Source organism: Capra hircus, unplaced genomic scaffold, assembly GCF_001704415.2.
Source record: "Capra hircus breed San Clemente unplaced genomic scaffold, ASM170441v1, whole genome shotgun sequence".
Classification (NCBI taxonomy): domain Eukaryota; kingdom Metazoa; phylum Chordata; class Mammalia; order Artiodactyla; family Bovidae; genus Capra; species Capra hircus.
The window spans coordinates 6,147-14,583 of NW_017189918.1; the positions used below are offsets into that span (position 1 = coordinate 6,147).

Genomic DNA, 8,437 nt, shown 5'->3' on the forward strand with positions numbered 1-8,437 from the left:
TGAAATATGTATATTACCATATGTGAAGTAAATGACGAGTCCAAGTTCGATGCATGAAACAGGGCAATCAAAGCCAGTACACTGGGACATCCAGAGGGATGGCATGGGGAGGGAGATGGGAGGGGGGTTCAGGACGGAAGGACACATGTAAACCCATGGCTGATTCATGTCAATGTATGGCAAAAACCACCACAACATTGTAAAGTAATTAGTCTCCAATTAAAATAAATAATTTTAAAACAATAATGGTGCCCCACAATGACTACAGATGCAATTTACACCTTTCCATTTTAGGAAATACAATCAACCAGTCCCAAGTGAAGGTTATTTAATCTGCTTTGAAGTGGAGGGTTAGTGAAAATATGTACTGTCTTTTCCTTGGGATATTGGTGAAAGGGACAGTGTAACATGAACTCCTAGAACAATGGCAGTTTCAGAGAGTCAGGTTTGCTTTGTGTATGTTCTAGACTTCTAGAGTAGAAAGAAAAAAAAGGTCATAGTGTATAAAGCAGTTGAAAGTATATCATAATATGTACTGTCCTCATTCTAATCTCAGTATTCATTATTGTAACTCAATAGTCAGTCATATACTTTCTGTTAGCTGTGCACAATATATTAAGAGATTTGTTGGCTTCAATAGGTATCAAAGTCAAGTTAAATCTAGAAAATAGTACTAGTATAACCACCAAAATGCTCTTCCAGAATAGTTCCCTAAAAGTCTTATAGCTAAAAACCTTTTTTATTACTTAAACAGAGCAATAAGAATTGAGTTTGGAGAACAATTTTTAAAATATTAAATTTGTTTCAATAAATGTTTATTGAGGCTCAATATACACAGAAACATACTAGGCACAATTATAGGGCTTAGATGAAAGAAACAGATACAGATGAAATGACATGGAGTCTCTACCCTCTGGGAACTTACATCTAAGAAAGGGAAATGTAACACCAAAAACCACACACAAGGTAAAATGTGGGAAGTACCTATGAAAGGTACCATCAGAGCACTCCAAACATGTAGAGGAGGGTTGAGAGACACAGGTTCATTTGAGATGGACCATTGAGTATGGATAGGATTTTCCACTAAGGTGGGTATAGGCATTACATGTTGGAAGAAACAGGAATCCAGAGTGACATGTATCTTGAGTACCTGTAGGGGAGGAGTAAGAAAAACTTGGAAACCAGTTGAGGACAGATCAAGAGGGACCTTGAAGGCAAGAATAGTTTCTATTTTATTCTATGAGAAATGGGAAATCACTGGCTGATAATTTTAAAGAAAGGGACTGACATGAATGAGGTTACACTTTGGGGAATTCTATCTTAAGGTCATGTACCAAAGGAATTATACAGTTGAGTGGTAGAAGGCAGGACAGATAACAATGAGACATCAGATGAGGCATTGCAAGGGCCTGGATGATAATAATTTAGGGCAGAACAACACTGCAAACAAGAAATATTTGAGTGTGCCCTAGTTCATCACCATTCCCAGGCCTCTACTCCTCTATATGTATTGTCATCTCACTATATAGCATCTAGTGAATTCTATTCAAGTTTTCTCTCCCTCTCCTGGAACTGAATTATTCTCAACCTCAGGGCCTATCATCAGTCCCAGTACTCCTGGGTCTTGCTTTCTGTTTTCAGCACATAATCATAGGGTGTTAGAGCTCAAGATAACACAACCAATCTAACTTGACTCTTGGCTATTTGACTCTAGTTTCTTTCTTTCTTTCTTTCTTTTTTTTTAATTCTGTACACTATGATGAAGAAACTCAGAGAGGAAAGTGACCTGCCCAAAGCTGCGTGTAGAGTTTGGGTCTAAAAGGAAGCTGGAGGAAAATAGACTTAAGGAATTAAGATCATCACAATGTTCCTTCCTCTGGATTACACTGCCATGTCCTCAAGCTGTTACCTCTGAGCAAACTTTAGGCAGCAGGGTGTTGGATTGGTAGCGTCCAATTATATCCAGCCCTGTTTACCAAGTTGTAGTCAGAATTGTGTGTCCTCAGCCTCTTTCAGCAACATTCTCCTTAGTTAAACTTAGTCCCCAGCTATCAGAACAGGTGGTACATGGAAAGATCCTGAGAAAGCAGCACTGTGGACAGAAGGCCAAAATGTTGGGGTCTTGAGGAAATCAGGTCACTGAGAGGACAGAGTAAAATAGGAGCTCTTGGAATCCCTATCAGACAGGATATAAGGGAGTAAATGAATACCTGGTAAAACATATCTAAGAAAGTATGAAGGAGTTTGAAGATAGGAATGATGGGATAATGATTTCAGATGGGAAAATATGAACACAATTAGGTTTAGAGAGAAATGTATGTGAGTAATGTAACTAAGAGCTGATGGTAATGATTCTCAGAAGAATCTCATTACCAAACAAATTGTATGCTGAGCCTCTTCCAATAAAGAATTTTAAAAAGAAAAGTGCATTTTATTAATATTAATCTGTAAAATGCAATTTTTATTTAATTCATATTATAAAATTAACCAAAATTATCAAAAGTTAAATAATACCTGTATTTGAGGGTTTTGTTCAACCAAAATTTACACAATTTTAAAACTGCAAACAAAACACTTTCAGGCTTTCTAGATCATTTTTATGAGACCCAAGAATCCACAGGACATACGTTAAACCACAAGCTTAACACGTGTCTTTTCCTTGGGTTGTTGTTGCTGTTGTTCAGCCACTCAGTCGTGTCCAACTCTATGCAACCCCATGGACTGCAGCATGCCAGGCTTTCCTGTCCTTCACCATCACCTGGAGTTTGCTCAAACTAATGTCCATTGAGTTGGTTATGCAATCCACTATCTCGTCCTCTGTGGTCCCCTTCTCCTCCTACCTTTAATGTTTCCCTGCATCAGGGTCTTTTCCAGTGACCTGGCTCTTTGCATCAGGTGGCCAAAGTATTGGAGCATCAGTTTCAGAATCAGTCCTTTCAATGAAAATTCAGAGTTGATTTCCTTTAGAACTGACTGGTTTGATATCCTTGCAGTCCAAGGGACTCTAGAGAGTCTTCTGTAGCACCACAGTTCAAAAGCATCAATTCTTTGGTACTCAGCCTTCTTTATGGTCCAACTCTCACATTGGTACATGACTACTGGAAAAACCATAGCTTTGACTATACAGAACTTTGTTGCCAAAGTAACGTCTCTGCCTTTTAATATGCTGTCTAGGTTTGTCATAACTTTTCTTCCAAGGAGCAATAGTAATTCACCATTTAATAAAGAACTCCAAAGAAAGGTCTTTAAGAATTGAATGAGTCATCCCAGTGCACCAGCAGCAAGCAACCAATACAATATTGTAAAGTAATTAGCCTCCAATTAAAATAAATAAACTTAAATTTAAAAATTAAAATTAAAAAATTAAGAGTAAGAAAAAAAAAGAATGAATAAATGTTTAACAGAGAAATTGCAGACAGTAGAACCTATTTAAAAATGTCAAAGCACTGAGGGTAATGTGGGTGGCAGACGATTTGAAAATAAATATCATACTAAATATTATAATTTTATATCTAAAAAATGAAATGGATCCTATTGTTTTATAGTATAGAATACCTAATCTTCCTGGTGGCTCAGACGGTAAAGCGTCTGCCTGCAATGTGGGAGACCCAGGTTCTATTACTGAGTCGGGAAGATCCCCTGGAGAAGGAAATGGCAATCCTCTCCAGCACTCTTGCCTGGAAAATCCCATGGACGGAAGAGCCTGATAGGCTACTGTCCATGGGGTCGCAAAGAGTCGGACTGAGCGACTTCACTCACATAGTATAGAATACAAAATAAAGCCTGGCAAAAGCTTCCCGGCTAGTGGGGTATATGAAAGTGATAGGACATAATTATTAAAGAGAGCAACATTGTTGTAGCGAAGTCATGTCTGACTCTTTTGCAACCCCATGGACTGTAGACCACCAGGCTCCTCTGTACATGGAATTTCCCAGGCAAGAATACGGGAATGGGCTGCCATTTTCTTCTCCAGGGGATCTTCCTGACTAAGGGGTCAAACCTGCATCTCCTAAATAGTCAGGCAGATTTTTTACCACTGAGCTGCTAAGGAAGCCCAGTTCAGTTCAGTTCAGTCGCTCAGTCGTGTCTGACTCTTTGCGACCCCATGAATCGCAGCACGCCAGGCCTCCCTGTTCATCACCAACTCCCGGAGTTCACTCAGACTCACGTCCATCGAATCCGTAATGCCATCCATGCATTTCATCCTCGGTCGTCCCCTTCTCTTCCTGCCCCCAATTCCTCCCAGCATCAGAGTCTTTTCCAATGAGTCAACTCTTCGCATGAGGTGGCCAAAGTACTGGAGTTTCAGATTTAGCATCATTCCTTCGAAAGAAATCCCAGGGCTGATCTCCTTCAGAATGGACTGGTTGGATCTCCTTGCAGTCCAAGGGACTCTCAAGAGTCTTCTCCAACACCACAGTTCAAAAGCATCAATTCTTCAGTGCTCAGCCTTCTTCACAGTCCAACTCTCGCATCCATACATGACTATTGGAAAAACCATAGCCTTGACTAGACGGACCTTAGTCGACAAAGTAATGTCTCTACTTTTGAATATACTATCTAGGTTGGTCATAACTTTTCTTCCAAGCAGTAAGCGTCTTTTAATTTCATGGCTGCAGTCACCATCTGCAGTGATTCTGGAGCCCAAAAAAATAAAGTCTGACACTGTTTCGACTATTTCCCCATCTATTTGCCATGAAGTGATGGGACCAGATGCCATGATCTTCATTTTCTGAATGTTGAGCTTTAAGCCAACATTTTTGCTCTCCTCTTTCACTTTCATCAAGAGGATTTTTAGTTCCTCTTCACTTTCTGCCATGAGAGTGGTGTCATCTGCATATCTGAGGTTACTGATATTTCTCCTGGCAATCTTGATTCCAGCTTGTGTTTCTTCCAGTCCAGCGTTTCTCATGATGTGCTCTGCATATAAGTTAAATAAGCAGAGTGACAATATACAGCCTTGATGTACTCCTTTTCCTATTTGGAACCTGTGTGTTGTTCCATGTCCAGTTCTAACTGTTGCTTCCTGACTTGAATACAGATTTCTCAAGAGACAGGTTAGGTGGTCTGGTATTCCCATCTCTTTCAGAATTTTCCACAGTTTATTGGGATCCACACAGTCAAAGGCTTTGGCATAGTCAAGAAAGCAGAAATAGATGTTTTTCTGGAACTCTCTTGCTTTTTCCATGATCCAGCAGATGTTGGCAATTTGATCTCTGGTTCCTCTGCCTTTTCTGAAACCAACTTGAACATCAGGGAGTTCACGGTTCACCTATTGCTGAAGCCTGGCTTGGAGAATTTTGAGCATTACTTTACTAGCATGTGAGATGAGTGCAATTGTGCAGAAGTTTGAGCATTCTTTGGCATTGCTTTCCTTTGGGATTGGAATGAAAACTGACCTTTTCCAGTCCTGTGGCCACTGCTGAGTTTTCCAAATTTGCTGGCATATTGAGTGCAGCACTTTCACAGCATCATCTTTCAGGATTTGAAACAGCTCAATTGAAATTCCATCACCTCCACTAGCTTTGTTCATAGTGATGCTTTCTAAGGCCGACTTGACTTCACATTCTAAGATGTCTGGCTCTAGGTTAGTGATCACATCATCATGATTATCTGGGTCGTGAAGATCTTTTTTGTACAGTTCTTCTGTGTATTCTTGCCACCTCTTCTTAATATCTTCTGCTTCTGTTAGATCCATACCATTTCTGTCCTTTATCGAGCCCATCTTTGTATGAAATGTTCCCTTAGTATCTCTAATTTTCTTGAAGAGATCTCTAGTCTTTCCCAATCTGTTGTTTTCCTCTATTTCTTTGCATTGATTGCTGAAGAAGGCTTTCTTATCTCTTCTTGCTATTCTTTGGAACTCTGCATTTAGATGCCTATATCTTTCCTTTTCTCCTTTGCTTTTCACCTCTCTCCTCTTCACAGCTATTTGTAAGGCCTCCCCAGAGAGCCATTTTGCTTTTTTGCATTTCTTTTCCATGGGGATGATCTTGATCCCTGTCTCCTGCACAATGTCACGAACTTCATTCCATTGTTCACAGAGAGCAATATTTCCCTTATCAAAAACCCATATCAAAATTCTAGTGGTGACATGAAATTTGTATGTTTATAATCTAGAGGCATGAGAATTATAAAGGATGAAAACACAATTTTAAAGCATACAGTGTTCTTAATAATAACATTAAATTTGATACGGCTTTGAGAGTTCATGATTGCCAACTTCAGTTCAGTTCAGTTCATTTCAGTTCAGTCGCTCAGTCATGTCCAACTCTTTGCGACCCCATGAATCGCAGCACGCCAGGCCTCCCTGTCCATCTCCAACTCTTGGAGTTCACTCAGACTCACGTCTATTGAGTCAGTGATGCCTTATCACCATCCAAATTAACATGAAGTGTATGTCCCTGAGGAAAGGATTTATATGGGAGGAACCATGGACAAAGCAGTATTCAGAGAACAAGGTTATGCACTGGAAGTGAGGGTTCAGATAAAAAGGTAGACTGGTGCTACCAAAAGCCCACTAAGGAAACTTTCTCAGTATATACATTATACATTGGTTTATGAAACCAACCAAATTTTTAAAATCAATTTTGGTGCAACATTTAATTACTGATATGCATTATAATAGCACCATCTTGTGGAATATAGCTGAAATTCTTACATGTCTTTAGGTGGTTGCTCAGTTCTCAAAGTGTGGTTCGTGGACCCCTGGTGATACTTAAGACATATTCAGGGAGTCCAGCTAATTTCATAATAATACTAATATGTCATTTGCATTTTTCAATGTGTTGGATTTGCACTGATGCAAATAGTGAGTAAAACTATGGACACTTTAGCATGAATCATGGCAATGGTCCCAAATTATATTCTTCATTGCTATGCATTTAAGGAAACCAAGGTTTTTTTTTACTTAAGAGTATCCTTATGAAGTAGCAAGAAAAAATGGGGTGAGAATGCTGAAAGATTCAATGTACAGCAATTCACTTTGTACACTTTGCTTGTAAGAAATTCCTCCAAGAACCAAGTGAAATGAAGTCGCTCAGTCGTGTCTGACTCTTTGTGACCCCATGGACTGTAGCCTGTCAGATTTCTCCAGAATTTCCCAGGCAATAATCCTGGAGTGGGTTGCCATTTACTTCTCCAGGGGATCTTCCCCATCCAGGAATCGAACCTGGGTCTCCAACACTTCAGGCAGACTTTTTACCATCTGAGCTATCAGGCAGACTTTTTACCATCAGAGCTCTCAGGGAATCATTCCAGGAATTGAGGAATCTCTGCAAATAGCAGACATTTGTGAGCATTGCTGATAAGAAGCTTGTATTTTCATCTTCCCTCCTCCAACAACTGGCTTCAAGATTCAGGATTTTGAATCTCTGTAAAGGGGATATATCTAGGAGTTGAGAAGTTGTGAGGATTAAAAGCTGGATATAATGGCCTGTTTAAGTTGACTCTGCTAGTGCCCTCCCTTCCTCCATGTGCCAAAGTCCCTTGTAATTTCTGACTGTTAGAAGAACCTGAAGAAGGCCAGAAAGAAAGAGGAGACTTCACAGTTAGCTGTGGTCTAGAAAATGATGAACATATGACAGAAGATGGAAAGGGATAGTAACTGTTTAAGAAAAATGGATATATACCCTTAAAACAGAACGTGGACCTAAATATCCAGAATCACTCTCCTTGGTAAGATTTGCAACAAAAATAGTATGAACATAATTAATAGTTCTAATGGAGTGGTAAGTCAAAGAACCATCTTGGTCCTAGCAAATGGCAGAATTCCTTTCACATCAAAGTAGTCTTGCAAGAGCTTTATTGATGTCAAAGAGTTTAATGGGGCTTCCCTGGTGGCTCAGATGATAAAGAATCTGTCTGCAATGCAGGAGACCCAGGTTTGATCCCTGAATTGGGAAGATGCCCTGGAGAAGGAAATGGCAACCCAGTCCAGCATTCTTGCCTGCAGAATTTCATGGACAGAAGAGCCTGGTGGTCTACAGTTCATGGGATTGCAAGGAGTTGGACGCAATTGAGTGACTAACACTTTCACTTTTAAGACTTTAATGATGTCTAAAGAAAATATAATAATTCCCCAGCCACCTGAAGGATAATGTTACAGCAACTAATCAAGAAGAAAAACCACAGCCTCATCCCTCAGTTATATTTAAACTGTCCTTATTTTCCACAATCATAATTTTTAGTGATATGCCTTGTAGACCTCAAAATACTGGAAAGAAAGTTCTCATTCAAAGGCAATTGTGTGTTCTAGTTTCATTCTTTTACACATGGTTGACCAGTTTTCTCTTCACCACTTGTTGAAGAGACTGTCTTTTCTCTATTATATAAATTTACCTCATTTGTTAAACATAAGCTGTCCATGGGTGTATGGATTTATCTCCAGACTTTATATATTGTTTCATTGATCTATATTTCTATTTTTGTGTAAGTA

The 8,437-nt window shown here is 39.4% G+C and overlaps 1 pseudogene; it reads left to right on the forward strand.

The window, feature by feature from the left end:
- The first annotated feature begins 7,444 nt into the window (after positions 1-7,444).
- On the forward strand, positions 7,445-8,114 carry LOC102178153 (annotated as a pseudogene).
- Positions 8,115-8,437: the final 323 nt, after the last annotated feature.